At 38.9% G+C, this 16,649-nt stretch overlaps 1 protein-coding gene across 7 annotated transcripts in view; it reads right to left on the bottom strand.

Annotated features, from left to right (window-relative positions):
- Positions 1–11,846, bottom strand: part of LOC105932125 (spermatid perinuclear RNA binding protein) — a 110,281-nt gene extending 98,435 nt beyond the window's left edge. For 3 of the 7 annotated variants that reach the window (XM_036134711.1, XM_036134713.1, XM_036134716.1), the window contains exon 1: positions 8,615–8,771. The gene's annotated coding sequence lies outside the window, so the exon portion shown is untranslated. Of the gene's footprint in view, positions 1–8,614; positions 8,772–11,744 lie in introns of those variants that run through there. The other 4 variants (XM_036134715.1, XM_036134714.1, XM_036134717.1 and 1 more) reach the window with 2 other exon arrangements.
- Positions 11,847–16,649: the final 4,803 nt, after the last annotated feature.

Genomic DNA, 16,649 nt, shown 5'->3' with positions numbered 1-16,649 from the left:
CCCTCTACCAAATACTAATGAAGAAATTAAATGAATCACATTTTCAGGCTTTAAGCAATTAGAAAATGTTTTCTTTGTAAGTCTAACTGACCTAAAACTGGAAATGTTTAGTATAATTAAATGCCAAATTGTTTGCTTCTCTGTCTTTAAACAGTGAGGAAAACATCTGGTTTCAACTGCACATTGCATTGATTAAATTCAATTAAATGTGGTACTGAAATATGACTCAAAGAGCCTGCCTAAATATCTTTGATAAGCAATTATGTATTAACACTAAAAATCTTTCACCACCTGCACGACAAACTGAGATTAAAACAACCCTAAAGCAGTGAACACATTTAAATGGTGTAAATAAATGTATCACAAAAAGCTTGTTTTCAATTGACTATACGTTTCATTTGAGCGAATAAGATAATAAAGTGCATTTAACATCATAGAAACCTGTTCATCAAATAAACCTAAATATAGATATTAATAAATATAGATATTTAATCACAAAATGGACCTAATGTGCAAGTCTACATCACACTTTTAGTAATGTATTTCGATACAGGAACCACACTAATACATGTTCGCGTAGCAAAAATAAACGCAGAAACTAACCCCTGATGCGGTGTTTAATCACTATATTTCCTTTTAGCACCGTTTCATACGTGCGTTTTAACATCACAATGAAAAAAACAGCAACCAGCCTCATCTCAGAAGCCACTGATGATGAAACATTCAGATGGACAGAACAAAGACTCAGTGAGACAACCGATTAATTCAGCAAAAACCATATAGATGCTTGCTCACAGACAGACCTCCTCCTCCTCCCCAGCGCTCCAGCTACAAACACGTGCGCACAGGCGGCCGACTGAAAGGTAGCTGTGCATGCACAAGTCACACAGACTGGTGATGTGTGCCGGAGTGAGAAGATGAAAAGATCTCAGAGGAAATATGGTGGCGTTTCACAGCAAGTGCTGTCGTCTGCTCTCCAGCACGATGAGTGTGTCAGAAAGAGTTCGGCGCTCTGCTGCATCCTCTGCCATTCATGCTTGTCCTCCCAGCAAGCTCGCCATGTATAACTGGATCCAGCTCAGTAGATATGAGGCAAGCATCACAGGCTCAAATCTATATGCTACAGCCATTTCTGTGCATCCACACACTCACACAGTGACCGGAGTCACAGCAGATGTCTCTCTGAATAGACAGGAGGTAGCTACAATTAATAATTGTACGTTATTAACAAAAAAGCAGCTCTGCTGACAAGTTTTCGGGGGTGATTCTGGTGTGCTTTACTCAAATGTGCCAGAATCCCATAAATCCCTTTTTATTAGATAAACACCCTCGTCAGAACTCTCCCCAGCATCTTTCCCCCGATAATCTCCATAACCAATTACAGGGCGATCCGCCTCTGCTTAAAATGAAAGCGCCGATTAATCTGCTAACCCCAGTCAGTGGGTCATTATGGGGGAGTGAATACAGCTTCCAGCCACACGTGTGCTGACTAAACTCACAAAAAGATTCGGTTTTATTTGTCAGTAATAACATTTTCTTCTTCTACTAAAGCCACTACAGTTCATGTTATTCAATAAACACAAACCGAAGCTGTTCTATGGCAATTATGTCATGAAAAAGGATGAACAGTAACCAAACTAAGGTTATTTTTCAACTCAAATATTAAATGATGGGGTTTGGTCGCAGGTTTTATGGAATAAGAAGCATTTTGTTTTTACAGCTGGAGCTGGATGGTTTTTGGTTGGGTACGCTTCTTCTACAACAAAATCTCCCTAATTATTACATTTACAAAAACTAAGAACATTTTAAGGCTCTAAACATATCGGTTTGCACTTATAAGTACTTTTATTTAGTTAAATAAAAATCAGACACAGTTTATGGATGTTTTGATACAGAAATGGGGACAATCTTGCAATCTAATTTTCTGCAGGATTCAAAACTGCCGCTTCTTTCAGAGAGCCGTCAGCGCGTTTTTGTTCAGTTATTTTGTGTGCTATAACTTAATTCTTCAAAAACAAAGCAAAATCTGAATTGCACAAAAATGTCATTCTGGAGGGATTATTATTATTCTTCATATTATGAAGAGAAGTATATTTAGTCCTCCACTGTTTCCCTCTTTGACACATGGTGTAATTAAGCTAATTTGCTGACCTGTACTTCTACTGAAACTGGCAACAATCTCTTCCTCCTCCAAACATGGTCCGCTTGGTTTAAATAAATAGCTTGATCTTCCTGGAACTGCAAACGAGGCCGAGCTACGGTTTCCCTGATCTAAGCTCTTTTTGACACAGTAAGCAGAGCTGCATGGGACATGAGATGAGGAAGGGATAGGGGAGGGTTCTGAATTTGTGCATGTGAATGTGAGCGTGCATGGAGATGAACGTGTGCATGTCAGAAAGAGAGGGAGAAGGAGACGAGTCAAAATGGAAAGAACAGCTTGGGTCTGTGTGGACATTGGCTACCGTCGTGTTCTTTTGGAATCTGGCTAAAAGAGCATATGACAGTGTTGGGTAAAACTCTGATGAATGTTGTCATTATGATGCAACATCAAATCAGAATTTTGTTTACTCCCCTAAAGAGCTGGTGCTTTGGATGGGCAATTCATTTAAACTAGATTTTAACAATCAGCAGGATTTCTCCCAATATCATATGCAATTCTAAAAAGCATCGAAAATGTCAGTCAAGCAGCCATAGGTGTAAAATCTTACAGAATGAATGCTACTGTAACTGCGCACAAGTGAGAGCAAATAAATACAGCACATATAACCAGCGACGCACCAATCAGACATTTGTGGATGGTTTCCAGTCGCCCATTTTAGTAAAGCGATTAACGATTTTAGCCAACTTCAGTCTCTCCGTTTAGAGCTACAATTCAACAGCATTCAATAATGTTTATAGCTCTTCTGAATTGAGTCGCCATAACTTTAATACTGGGAACACTGTTTGAGAGAAGAGTTGCTGTAAAACCAAGTTTCTCTATTAGTTTTTTAGAAATGACAAATAAAATTGATATTTTAAAATAGATTTGGTACCTTATGTCAGTGATTGCAGAAGCAAAAAAAAAAAAAAAAAACCAAAAGCACCCACTTGAGTCTTGCTGGCATTATCCACGTTACCTTTTAAATAGCTTACGAAACCATTTGTACTTTATTTTACTTTTTTCTTTAAAAAAAAAAAAAGCAAACTAATAATGGAAATATATAGATATATAGATTTATTGGATATACATTTGATTCTCTCAATAACACCTTCTACACTGAAGAGTGTTGTTGATCCCTCTGTCTTAGGTATGGCGTGATTACCGAATGGAGAATAATGTATTTTTATGGATCCAACCATCTGGTCACCAGCTAATTTTTCAGTACATCTAGAAACAAAAGCCTCCCTTTTGAAATTCCAAATTACACATTTCTTATTACTGGATTACTCAAAACTAGGAACTTAAATGATTATGGTCAACCAGCAGAAAGTACTTTGAAGCAGTTTTTTAGTTTCATATAAATCAGATAAAGCTTAGGGATTTATGCCGCAATGCATAGTTTGTTTTTTTTCTTGTGGATTTGAAACCCTTTACCTCGATCAAAGAATCTTTTATTTGTCAGAAACATAATCAGCAGGAAATCAGTATCTGCCAGAAAAGTCAGATAGGTCCATCTAAACTAAGACACGGTACATGATTTGGATACTTTTATTAACTTTTATTAATATTTTTAATTATAGTCACAACAGTTTGAGACAAGAATATCAGTGAGATGATGCAAGTGTGATAAGGATGCACACATGCTGTTCTAACATGCTTTTATCAGACTACTGTAGAGGACTGTAAAGGTAAGGAGTTGATTTTAAATATTAAACTAAATGTGAAAAAAAAAATGTCTCAGACAACGCATTTCTCCAGCAATTACTGTCTGAACTATTGACATTTCCAACAAGGTCAAATTTAAGCGATCGTTGCAAATTATACTGCTGATAACACTCGTAAAAGATCTAACTCATTCACTGAGCTAGCTAGATAATCAGTCAATAGTAGTACTTGTAACAGTGCCGTAATAAATGCCACAACAATTCACAAAGTGAAATAAATGGCAAGCGACATGCCGATGCCGCTTACCTTTTAATCCTGCAGATTCTCCAGAGCATCTAGATGCCATGAAACTGGCAAACCGGTTCCTTCATGGTTCGTTTCATGTTCAGTCTGTATGCATCATGGCTCAAACTGGGATACAGGGAAACCCTTACAAGGCCATCTCTCCCTGCCCCAGCCTCTTTCCGTCCTAACTGTCTCACTTTGTTTTCCTCTCCGCCTTGGATCCCGTGTCTCTCTGTCACGCCGACCTCTTCCTGGATTCCACACAGAGGTGAAAGGAAGCAGAGATGGCTGCAGCGGTAGTTGGCAGCACAGTCTCCGTTTCTTCTCCCCTTGTAGTGCGCACGCACACACACACACACACAAACACACACAATATTCCTGTTTTGATGGCTTTGTTCCTTTGCCAGTTGGGAATTTTTTTTTTTTTTCCTCAAACATGATGAAAGCCATTCCTGTTCCTGCAGATGACATGTTGGGGGGGGGTGTTTGCATGTGTATTTGCATGTGTGCGAGATCAACAACACAGATAGATATGGTCAGCAGGATGGCTCTGAATCAGCAGCGTGCAGATGGGTCCTTTATTACAGTGTGAGGAGGAGGAACACTCAAAACAGTTGCACTCTCTGTTGCCTGCTGCCCCTTTGCACACTCGCTCCTCCAGCACAGCACCAGTGGGACTCCCAACGCCCTGTTGTGCGCACAGAAACCTTGGCAGCCAGCTTCCGCGTCGCCCAATAAGGATCGCTTTTGCTAAACCTCTAGCCAATTGAATTAGACCTGCATTTCCCCGGCTGCCGTGATTCCAAATGTGCTGCTGTAAGCTCAAATCTTAGACGCGGTGGTGGAAAAGACTCATGTTTCACGGATAGGCAGCAGAGCTCAAGTGCTGCCCGGCAGCGCAAGAGGAAGGAGACATCCTGTGTCTGTTGCTGGGACTCTAAACAGTTACAACGGGGAACACAGAATAAACCTAAGCTGGACCTCTGACAAAAAGCAGACATTGAGGGGTTTACATAAAGGAAGAGCTGAAGCAAATGAGATGTCACAGCAAACAGACAAAGGAAGGCAACAGGACCAAACATGCAAAAATTTTGATTCAGGTTAATCCCATGATATCGTTTTAGTAGTGCCCCCCCACAATCAAAAACCATCCATCTGTATGACTTTTTGGTGTTGTTGATTCCTAGATAAGCTCATATCGGTAAAATTACACGACCCAACCCTAAAACAAATTGATTGGTGATTCTACATGACAAACTGAGATTGGGGTAGAATTCACACTCTACTGCGTCTACCTTTGCCATCCAGAGTCCATAATGGCTTTGTTTGTCCTTAATCTGGGTGCGGGCGCGAGTAAGTTCCATTAGAGGAAATTAAATCCATGTCCAAATCCACTGACGCAACCAATGCAAAACTCCGTCCTGGACCACCTGATTAATACCAGGAATATCAAACACCAAAGGCTAAATATAATACATGTAAAAGCCAGGAAACCAGACAGTAGTTGAACGTTGAACACCAGACACCTTGTCTGTCACATGCACCAGGAATTGTGGCAGACAGTGCTGGGTATATGAACATTTTACATATATAAATAAGAGAAAAGATAAGGATAGATGGGGACTACGGATTATCAAGTAACCATAGCCATAAGGATTGGCAGAAGGTTAAAAAAAAAAAGTCCTAAAATGTATTGTTGCATAACTAGATAATTTTTGGGAAATGACACTACTATAAAATAGACATATTTTAATGCTTTTACACATCTTACCAGGTGTAATGATATATGTGGAAGAGCACTACACAGTTCAAAATGCCTCAAGGATCTATGTCCATCTTATCTGTTGATCATCATAACACTAATTTAAACATGAGAAATTGCAGCACTTGGGAAAGAAAATGTATTAAAAATAAGGGAAAATTAACCAACACCATAAATGTAAGAAAAAGATGTGTTAAAAAATGCTCCACATAGGTACCAAAAAAAACACTCATCGCAGAAACATCTGTAGAAAACACAATCCAGAAAGATTTGTAAAGGTCCTCATATATTTATCTGCGCTACGTGGAACAGTTGGGTGTCAAGTCAATGCATATTAAGTCGAACAAAGTCCCTCGGGTTGTGAACTGCATCAATCAAGCTTTTCCTGAAAAATATACATATGAGTTATTTCTTCATTTTTTGTCTGTTTTTTTTTTTTTTTTTTGTTCTTTTAGTTCTGACCTACCAACTCCAATATGTTTTCTTCAAAGGGACTTTAGTGCATAAAGGGTTAAAATAAAAAATAAAATAAAAAGTTTTTTGATCGTTGTGTTAATTCTGAGAAGATGAAATAATTACAAAAATATCCCCATTTATGGAAATGATTGATTCCTCCCCCTTCATTAGATTTTTACTATACTTAATAAAAGGGCATTAAAGTTGGTAATGTTGGTTGATGCATTTAAAAGGTCATAGCTACAACTTTTTAATCATAACAATTCAATGTTCAAAAATAACATCCACAGAACCTCTAGAGTGGTGCAAAATAAAAATATTAACTTTACTGAAAAATAAACATATATTATATGAATAATTATTTTATAAACTTTGATGGGTCCAAAATATATAAATATTTACTTCTGGTTATGATGCCAAAAGATTCTGCACCAGTAGGAATAGTAGGTTGAAGTCACCTGAGACGGCGCTCAGGCGTTGCCAGATCATTGTAGCTTTGTGATAGCGCTGAGAAACGACTTCTTCTCTGCGTTATTTCTTAGATGTCAAGCGGACCAAAATAAATACATAAATAATAATAAAAACGAGGGTGAAGATCGGTCAAGCTTTCAAGCATTGGTGTCAATTTAAGGAAGCAAGGGGGCTCAGAAGCTAGGTGGAAGTTGCCACTTTCCTTCTGGACAAGTCATTTAAATGTTTGCTAATGCTAACCAAAGGATCTGGCAACCGGCTGGCAAACAGTACAATTAAAGGCTGGACCACGAGTGGGTGAGTTATGTCCTTTAAAGACTGAAAATAGAGGGGATTCTTTTGATGCATTTAACGAATAAGAATAAAATCCAGCGCCTGCACCATTTGATCCGCTGATCATCAGGATTAAGAAAAGAAAAGTAACCCCTGGCTGATTGATGACTCTGGGTCATTCACGCCAATGGTAAAGCCTGGATGCGAACACGCCCTCACTCCAAGTCCTCCTCTCACACACGCCCAGACAGACCGCGCTGTATGCAACACAAGAGCAGCATTATGCAGCTGCAACAAGCAACACCACAACTCCCCGTTTTCTGCTCCATAAATCAGTTGTATCCGGGGCGAGGGAAGCGGGAGCAGGACTTGTTTAACAAACAAAGACACCCCACATTACTACAATAACTAGGGTAGGCATGTCTGAGTGTGTGTGCGTGTGTTTGCTGGGTCACCTCAAGCACACGAAACTGGGTGGAGCAAACAAAAATAACCCAAAGGCATCAAGGCCAGTAGTTAGGCAGGGAGAAGGGTTGGGGGGGGGGACCAGGACCTGATAAACCAGCACAGGCTGCTGGAACCCAGCAGATAGCAGCTCCATTAATTAGCCAGCGAATCAGAACAGCAGCAAACTGTTGCCAGCCACATACTGTAAACATCAAGCAGGAAAGATCTCATTACACTGAAGCTGGGAGGTTAACAAGTGGATGGATATGGGCTTGTTAGGATCTCCCCCTCCTCGGTTGTTGTTGTTGGTGGGGGGGAATTAAAAGGAACAATATACTGTAGTTTACAATTACAGCTCAGGTGTAGGCATGCAAACAAGCTGGTTGAGCAAGAAGAAGGGGAAGCAGTTCAGGGTTTCATCATTTCATTTCTTCTTTTCAGGCACGCTTTAAAAAACACCTCTGCGGGTACGTTGCTGCTGCTGCTGCTGCAGCTGCTGCGTGAGGAAATGGTTTAACCTCAGAGCCTCAGGAAATTACTTTTAGTTCCCTAATGTGTCTTGATAAGATAAAAAAAAAAAAATGAAGAAGAAAAAAAGAGAGAGGTGACTGAAACACCTGCCAGCTGAAGTGGCACACACAAAGTAATCAAACATTTCAATACAATATAAACGCGAGCAGAGACCCGATATCAATATCTCGGAGTACAGTGCGGGAAGTGGCGAAAACAACAAATCACACTTTTGTTATTATTAACCTAATCACAAAAAAAAAAAAAAAAAAACAACAACAACATACAGACAAAACAATAAAAAATGTTCCAGAACGTTAGGGAAAGTAAATGTTTTCACTAGGCTATAGTTCCTCTTTTTACTTCGGCACAGACAACAAGCGAAAGCAAAAAAACAACGTAAAGAAAACATTTTAAATGCGTAAATTGGTTTCCATACATTTCTCAGACACGAGCAGGTGACTAAAATTAAATCGCTTATTTCCTGCACTTGTGGCTGGATTACGCTCTCCGGGTGAGAAACGCGTGCAAACAGAAAGAGAAGAAAGAAAGAAACAAAAAAAAAACAGGGTATACTGGCAGAAAGAAAACCTCCAGGAACTTACTGTGCTAGCAGATTAGTTGTTGGCAGTCCGTCACTGACAAGAACACGATAGAAATCCAACTGAGTAATGAAGGGGGGAAAAAAGCTCAGTCCGACAAATAACAGAGCAGTCTAGTCCCAAGAAGGACAAGTCAGACACTAACAGCGCCTTGACAACCGGGGCAGCGAAAGCGAGCTCGTGGAGTATGGCAAGCAGTATTATCATATAATAATTACCAGCTCATTAAAGGAAATGTCATACACGCCTACCACAAGGGGGCGTCAGAGCACCCCCGCCTCCAAAGATTTTTTTTTTTTAATTGATTGATTAAATTAAATATATTAATTTATCTGTGCTTAAGCCATTTTATTAAAATAAAATGAAATAAAAGTTTCACATTTTAAATTGAAAAAAAAAAAAAAAATTGGATAAGTGACTGGGTGCAGCTTTGACCAGACACCAGTCCAAAACAGGGCAACATAGAGACACAAAGGACAAACAAGCATGCACGCACAATCCCACCTAAGGGCAATTTAGAGAGACCAATTAACCTAACAGTCATGTTTTTGGACATCGGAAGAAGCCGAAATACCTGGACAGTACACACACTTGCGCAGGGAAAACGTGCAAATTCCACGTAGAAAGACCAAAGGCCGGGGTTCCAGCTCAGGATAATTAAAATAAATAAAAAGCTAAAATTTTGTAGGAACGACAAAACAATCTTGGCCCTTTATGGGCAAGCTGCAGTAAATGCCGATGTTTTCAGTTCTTCGTTAAATGAGACAACAACAGAAAACATGCAGTTTGATTTAACAGGACACTTAAATGTTTTTGATGCCACCCTTTTCTTGGGTGCACTGGCATGACATTTCATCTTTTTTTTCTTTCTTTTTTTTTTTACTCACACTCATAGAAGAGCATCAACTTTAGAGCCGATCAAAAGCAGAAAAGAGTTGATACTCAACTCAGACGAGCTCTAACCATTTCAGGCGCATGTTTAAAAATAGGGCTGAACGATTTTGGAAAATAATCTTATTGCGATTTTTTTTCTTAATATTGCGATTTAATGCGATTTTTAATTTTTTTTTACAGTTTAATTTATCATGTTTTTTTAAACATATACAAACAACAAATCAATTTGTTTCCTTGCTGTGCAGATTATTTGCATCTAAACTCAGAGCAGAAATGATTGTGTTCTGCCTACGATATATTTCAACCAAAATTGCAATTTTGACTTTTCTCTGCGTTAACCACAAGCAACAAAAATGGCCTCTAAATAAAGATGTTTGTAAACAAGGGCTATTTAAAACAAGAACTTTTAATGTTTCTATTAATCAGAATATTGTTCAAGAGAACAGCTTTTAGTTGATTTGGACATCAATCTTTGTTGAACATAAAGTCCAACCAACAAGCAAGTCTATGTATTAAACTGATTGACCTGTACTTAATGCTATGTATGATTTGATTATGTCACTGCTGCAACTGTCTTCCATTCCATGTGGAGGCAAACCTACTTTAAACATTTTACCAACACCTAATAGACGTGTCTAATTCCCTAATTGTTACATAGCCAAAAATTGCAGACTCTGCGATTTGGAAATTGCGTTTTTTTAAATCGCGATTATATTGAAAATGTGATTAATTGTTCAGCCCTATTTAAAAATTGCATATTGCATTATTTTAAATAATGTAAATATTCCACTATTTCTTATATTCCGTAAATATTCCTCACTCTATGAGTGAGTCCACACTTTAAGGCTATTATTGTCATAATTGCCAATCATGTAACAGAGATACTATTATTTGTTTACTGTCTCCTGCAGATATATGTAAACTTACATTTCTCACCAAGACAGTCAGAATGATATTTTTTGTATCTCTTCAGATATTACTTATTTAAATGTATTGTCAGGATTAATGACAGAAGCACTTTGTGTTGCCACCATAGAGTGTGTAGAAGTGCTGTAAAAAACTAAAGTACCACTGATTGAGTGGAAGTGTCAATATAAAAAAAAAAAAAAAAAAAAGTTCAATTGGTGACGGGACCGTTGCTTGATTAAATCCTACAACCGCCTGCCATACTACCGCCTGCTGATCGCTCCTGTCTTGCAGGAGACAACAGAAAGCAAAAGAGGGAGAATTGCGCTCGGGATGAATGGTGAGATTGCGCAGGCGCGGAGGAGGCCGACTCATTCCGGTGGAGAAGGGCTGAAAATGGCAAGTGGTAAAAAAAAAAAAAAAAAAGTGCTGCATTTACTTAATGGGGAAAGGATCAAAGGGGGATAACAAGGTGGCAATGAATAGAACGGCATTTATTTCTGAACGTCAAAAAATGCTGGACTGTAGAAAACGAGAGAACGAGAAACAGAGTGAATTTGACAACTGTCAATTTAAATCAGACGATCAAAATCAAGCCTTTAACTAAACTTATAGGAAGATAAAATGTTTCGTCATCAAACCCTTAAATGACAGTGGCATGTGATAAACACTGGGATCAGAGCTTGCACATAGTGGCAATTAGTCAATTATTAATGCTATTCTTTGCAAGAACAACACAATGGATCACAAAGTGAGCAAATCATGATTACTAAGCAAAAAGTAGCCCCTCTTTATCAAGCAGAATCATTGCTCTCTCTCTCCCTCCCAGACAGCGTTATAAATAATTTAGCATTAAAAGCTTTCCCCCTGCTTGCCTGGCTGGCTGCATGCAGCATAAAATAATCCTCTCCGGTGCTCGGCGTCGATTAAAGAGGGCGTCACCAATTTAAAACCAACCTCCAGACCAAATTAAGTTCAGTCAACATTCCTGCTGTCGAAAACGCCTGCGACGGGTCAGGCCAGATCAGCCAGGGATTAGGAGGCTTCTGTCAACTATCAATAGCCATGTGCCCGCAAAGACACAAGGGGGGCGCATGGTGTGCAGGAGGAAAGGGAGGGGGAGGAGGTGGGGGGTTCTAGTGCAGATCCAGCAGCAAGCCGACGATGCTGTTTGTCCTGTCCGCGGATGGGAGGAGAGAGAATCACCCATCCACCATCCACACGCGACAACAAATTCAACCTTTACACCAAGGCATGTCCTGTCCCAGATCCCACACGCAGAGCGGCTCTTCATAATAAAGAGGAATATAGAGAGAGGAAGAGGACGATTTACCTGCGCGCCGCTGCTCCCGATCAGCCCACTGATAGCACTTCCCACTCAGGGTACGTTGCTCCCAGGGATGCCGCTCACTCCGCGAGCTGCTCTCCGCTCAATTTAGACAACTGGATTTGTTCACGTGGCCGCGCTCGCTGCTTGTAATTGGCGGAGCGGAGCGAGCTGTCGGCGCCTGCCCCGCACCTGAGCGCCACGGCGATGCAGGTATGGGACGGCCATGGCCTCTCGGGATGTGAATCTTTCGAACTTCCTGAATCAAACGGGTCTTACTTTAAGTTAAATAACAGGTCCGACAATAAAAAAGGGGTGTGTGTGTGTTGCTTGAGTTTCTATATGGAGTGGCAGTTCTTCTATGAATGGATCGTATGCCAGCTTCTTTCCTCTCCCACATCCCAAAGAAACGCTTTTCTACGAAAAAAGAAAATTATAAATTAGAATATTGTTATTACCAATAATAATAATAATAATAATAATACTTATTTATCATGCAACTTAATAGAAGCAGGAAACTAGCTGGTAAACTAGATTGTGAGATAGATTGTGGCGATTTTTGATATGGACCACATGGGCAATTGCCCAGGGTGGCAGTAGAAAGGGGCGCACAAGCGCCACATAAAAATAATAATAATCAGTTGACCTTCAGCCAGTTTTCTTGTACTTTTAAGCACATGCATGAAACACAATGGGCAGCCGACACCCTTAGATAGATAGATAGATAGATAGATAGATAGATAGATAGATAGATAGATAGATAGATAGATAGATAGATAGATAGATAGATAGATAGATAGATAGATAGATAGATAGATAGATAGATAGATAGATAGATAGATAGATAGATAGATAGATAGATAGATAGATGCTGCCACCTCCATGTCCCCCTGTGAGGATGATGAGCCTGTGGCTGCATCCGAAATATTCTCGTTATAGCTCCTGTTCTTTGAGCTTCAATGAGGTCAACATTAAGAACTCTATCTTGCGTAGGAAAGAAGCGTCGGACTGCTGGGCTGATTTCGGACAGCCTTTAATGTCATACGCCATTACACGACGGAAGATAGATGACGCGGGTCAAATCCTGGCCTACAGCTTCCCGAAAAAAAAATCCTTTTCCCAGCTCCTTCCTTACTGGCTGCAGTACTGGGATAACACTTATCATGGCGAACACTGACACATTTCCACTTTGGCTGAAGAGTCCTTACCAATTAGACGCTTCAGAATGCAGCCAGTGTTTTAATGGGATTTTATGTGATAGATCAACAGGAGTTGCTGCATTTTTGTGATTTAAAAGGAAAGCGACATGGTTTTCAAAATAAACTAATAATTAAAAAAGTGTTATGTGCTTTTGTATTCAGTCCCCTTTAATTTGAAAGTCTTAAATAAAGATTTGTGATACCAACATATTTTTCTCGGTGGAGATCTGTTGCTAGTGCTATTTTATTGCTTCATATTTTGCACGAGTCAAAAAGTTCACTTCGGGCCTTACCTGACCACAGGTTCTTCTTTTTTACATGTGTGCTGTGTCCCCAACATTGCCTGTGGCAAACTGCAAGCAGTGCTTCTGGCTATCTTTCAACAGTGGCTTTTTATGTTGCCACTTTTCTATAAAAAGGTTTTTATTTGTGGAGTACACAACCAATAACATTCACGTCTACAGATTCTCTCAAGTGAGCAGTGGGTTTCTGCAGCTCTTAAAGAAGTACCAAAGGTGCGTTCACACCTAATGCAAATAAGACGTTTGGAACCAATGATTTACATGTTATCCCAATGTAAAGGTGCGTTCAGGAGCGCGTCGATGGTCCGCGATACTGGGAATAGATCAAAGTGAAATTTCGCTCAAGCTCCAAATTGTGAATTTTTCTGTCAATTTGGATCATATTAAGGGTGCTCCTTGTTCGTTTAAGCACAAAAAGGTTTATTAATTGTTACATATTTAGACAGTACAATCAGACTATATTTGTATTGAGCTATGATGGATTTACTGACGGACGTTTGTCTCCTAGAAGCAGCTCCTCATACTGGACCCTGGAAAGACGGAAGTATGGCGGGAAGTGACCGTCATCCAGATGCAGCTACAGGCGGCGGTATTCGCCAAACCAGGAGCAGTTTGACTTGGACCAGTTTCCCAGTTCCTGCTGCTTAAAACATCCCCACACCATGATGCTGCCACCACCATGTTTCATGTATCATGTACCTTGTATCAAGTACATGGTTCCATTTCAAGATGATGGATTTGATGGTGGCCTGGGGGAAAATCAAAGACTTGGATATTTTTCTATAACCCCACCCTGACTTGTACTTCTCAACAACTTTGTCCCTGACTTGTTTGGAGATCTCCTGGTTCTTCAAGGTGTGATGCTTCTTGCTCAGTGATGTTACAGCATCTGGGGCCTATTCGGACAGGTCTGCTCATCCTAACGGACCATGTCACATTTAGGTTGCACACATAAATACTTCATTTTAATAATTGGTTGCATTAGAACTTATTAGAGGATTTATAACAAATGTGCCGTATACTAATGCACAGAACAATTTTAAGGTTTGTGTTTTTATGCATTTTTTAAATATATTTTTATCGTTTCACTTTACCAACCATCACATGTAAGATTATATGATGAGTGCCAGGGGGTTAATAGTTTTGGCAAGCACTATGTTTTGTTGTTTAATACCTCTTTCATTTTGAGATGATGGACTGAATAGAGCTCTGTGAGAAATTTAAGCCTTGAATTATTGTTTTAGAATTTAATCCGGCTTTAAACTTCTCCACAACTCTATCCCTGACCTGTCTGGTGTGTTCTTTGGTCTATGGGATACTGGTTGGTAACTAATGTTCTCTAACAACACTCTCATGCCTTCACCGAACAGCTAGATTTGTATGAGGATTACACATTGGTAGACTCTGAATTAGTTGCCCTCTAAAGGGGAATGGGTAACTCTAGACTTTATATAGGGGTTTCAGATTAAGTGGTTAATGCAAATACACACCATACTGTTCTAATTTTTATTTATCAAACCATGTATCATGTTGCATCAAAGTTATGCATGAATTTGTGTTGGTTTACCACTTAAAATCCAAATAAAACAGATTGAGTTTTTGTAAACTGGAGAACTGAGAAAAAGTATTTCAGGTAAATATACTGTATATGCTGTGCTTTTCATGTTTGAATCAACGTAAAGTGGTCCTAATGCCTAGAAGGTATTGAACGTGCTCTTCAAAGTATCTTTTCAGGTACAAAACAAAGGTTTGATCTAATTTCGTGTTTAAATATTTGATCTTTTGTGTACAGTTATGTACTTTAGCTTTGAAAAATGTTAATGTGTCAAAATTAACATTTTTCAGACACCTAAAAAAAATACAGGAATATGACTTAACTTTAAAAATTGAGTTATAGGCTGAAAATCAAACGTCATCTTAAGCAGTGTCCAGCAATTTGATTGCACTGCTTTTACTATGCACATAAAAGTGGGAACCCATTCCAGTAAGATATGGAAAAGTCATTTTAGGATGCAGCCGACAGATAACGTTTTGGTTTTTGTTGTTGTTGTTTTTTCCACTGCACTCCCTACACTGTGCTGCCCTGGGCAGAAAGCCATATCACCCATTTGAAAAAAATAAATAAATAACATATTTGCCAGTATAGCTGGTTGATTTTCCAGGTCACATTTTACTTGTTTTGCTTTTATTAAAACCTTATAGAAAGACAAGAACAGAGTAATAATATTAGCTAAGCGTAGGCTACATCTGCTCCACATCTGTCAGTAACATGACTGACAGATTATCCCTGCCCTCTTTGAATGTCATTTCAACAGAGTACTGCCATTATCAGATTTACAAACCCAGGCATTAACCTCATAAAATACAATCTACATCAACGTTTAACGGCAACTAAGGACACGAGGAGAAAGAAGCAATGGAAGACTAGTATACCAGTGTACGTTTTTTTTTTTTTCTCTTTTCCCAGTGTAGCCTCCAGGTCTACTTACACATATGGGCAATATATTGCAACACTACTGCACATTGCAGCTTAAAGGTTGCAAACCAGCCTGGAGCTGTCCTCCGAATACAGACCATACCTCATTCCCAGTTTGGAGCATGCACACACAGTTTTTCATTTATCTACAGAGACCACGGCAAAGAGCAGTCAATGGTGCAGGAGTATTTTTAGATTTCATGTGGGTTGCAGATGCTGCTGTACTCAACTAGCTCACAACGATCAGAAAGCCATAAAACCATTTTTCCTGGGACATGTAAGATGGCTTGATTTCAGTTCAGATTTCCCCATACATGTTTGTTTTAATGTTTTGAGGCATTTATTTTGGTTGAGCACAGTTAGAAAAACACATTTTTCTAACTGTGATTAAACTGGTCAAATTAAAAATCTAACTATATAGTTTATTTAAAACATTTTTGGCCTCTTATTCATTAATTCTACTTTTGTTATGTTTTTTCACTTCATATCATCAGATCAAACAAGTTTGAATGAAATACAAAGATGACCACGGTAAATAGAAAAATCTGTTTTTAAATTCTGACTTCATTTTTGAAGTCCTGGTTTTTAAACATGAATTAACAGTGATTAATATGGGTGTAACAATACATCTATCCACATCGATACATTGATTAAAGGCTTAAACTATCCAATTATATCCATACAAAATGAAAAGATTTATCCACACCGTCATCTTTATGATATGCCTTTATTTTGAAATTCAAAAGGCATGAGTGAATAGAGATTCTATTATTCTTATAATATTATTATTATGATTATTATTATATAATTAGAAGAATGGTGTTTTTGATTTCAGTGTCTGATGTCTGTAAGAGCTTTGAAATGGTCATCATTTTTTTATGTTGAGTTAGATGGGCAGATGACATGGCATCATATTGATGGCAGTCTTATAAAT

This window comes from Fundulus heteroclitus, unplaced genomic scaffold, assembly GCF_011125445.2.
Source record: "Fundulus heteroclitus isolate FHET01 unplaced genomic scaffold, MU-UCD_Fhet_4.1 scaffold_9.2, whole genome shotgun sequence".
Lineage (NCBI taxonomy): Eukaryota > Metazoa > Chordata > Actinopteri > Cyprinodontiformes > Fundulidae > Fundulus > Fundulus heteroclitus.
Note: the sequence above shows the minus strand (reverse complement) of the source record. Positions and strands in the feature narration are given on the sequence as shown.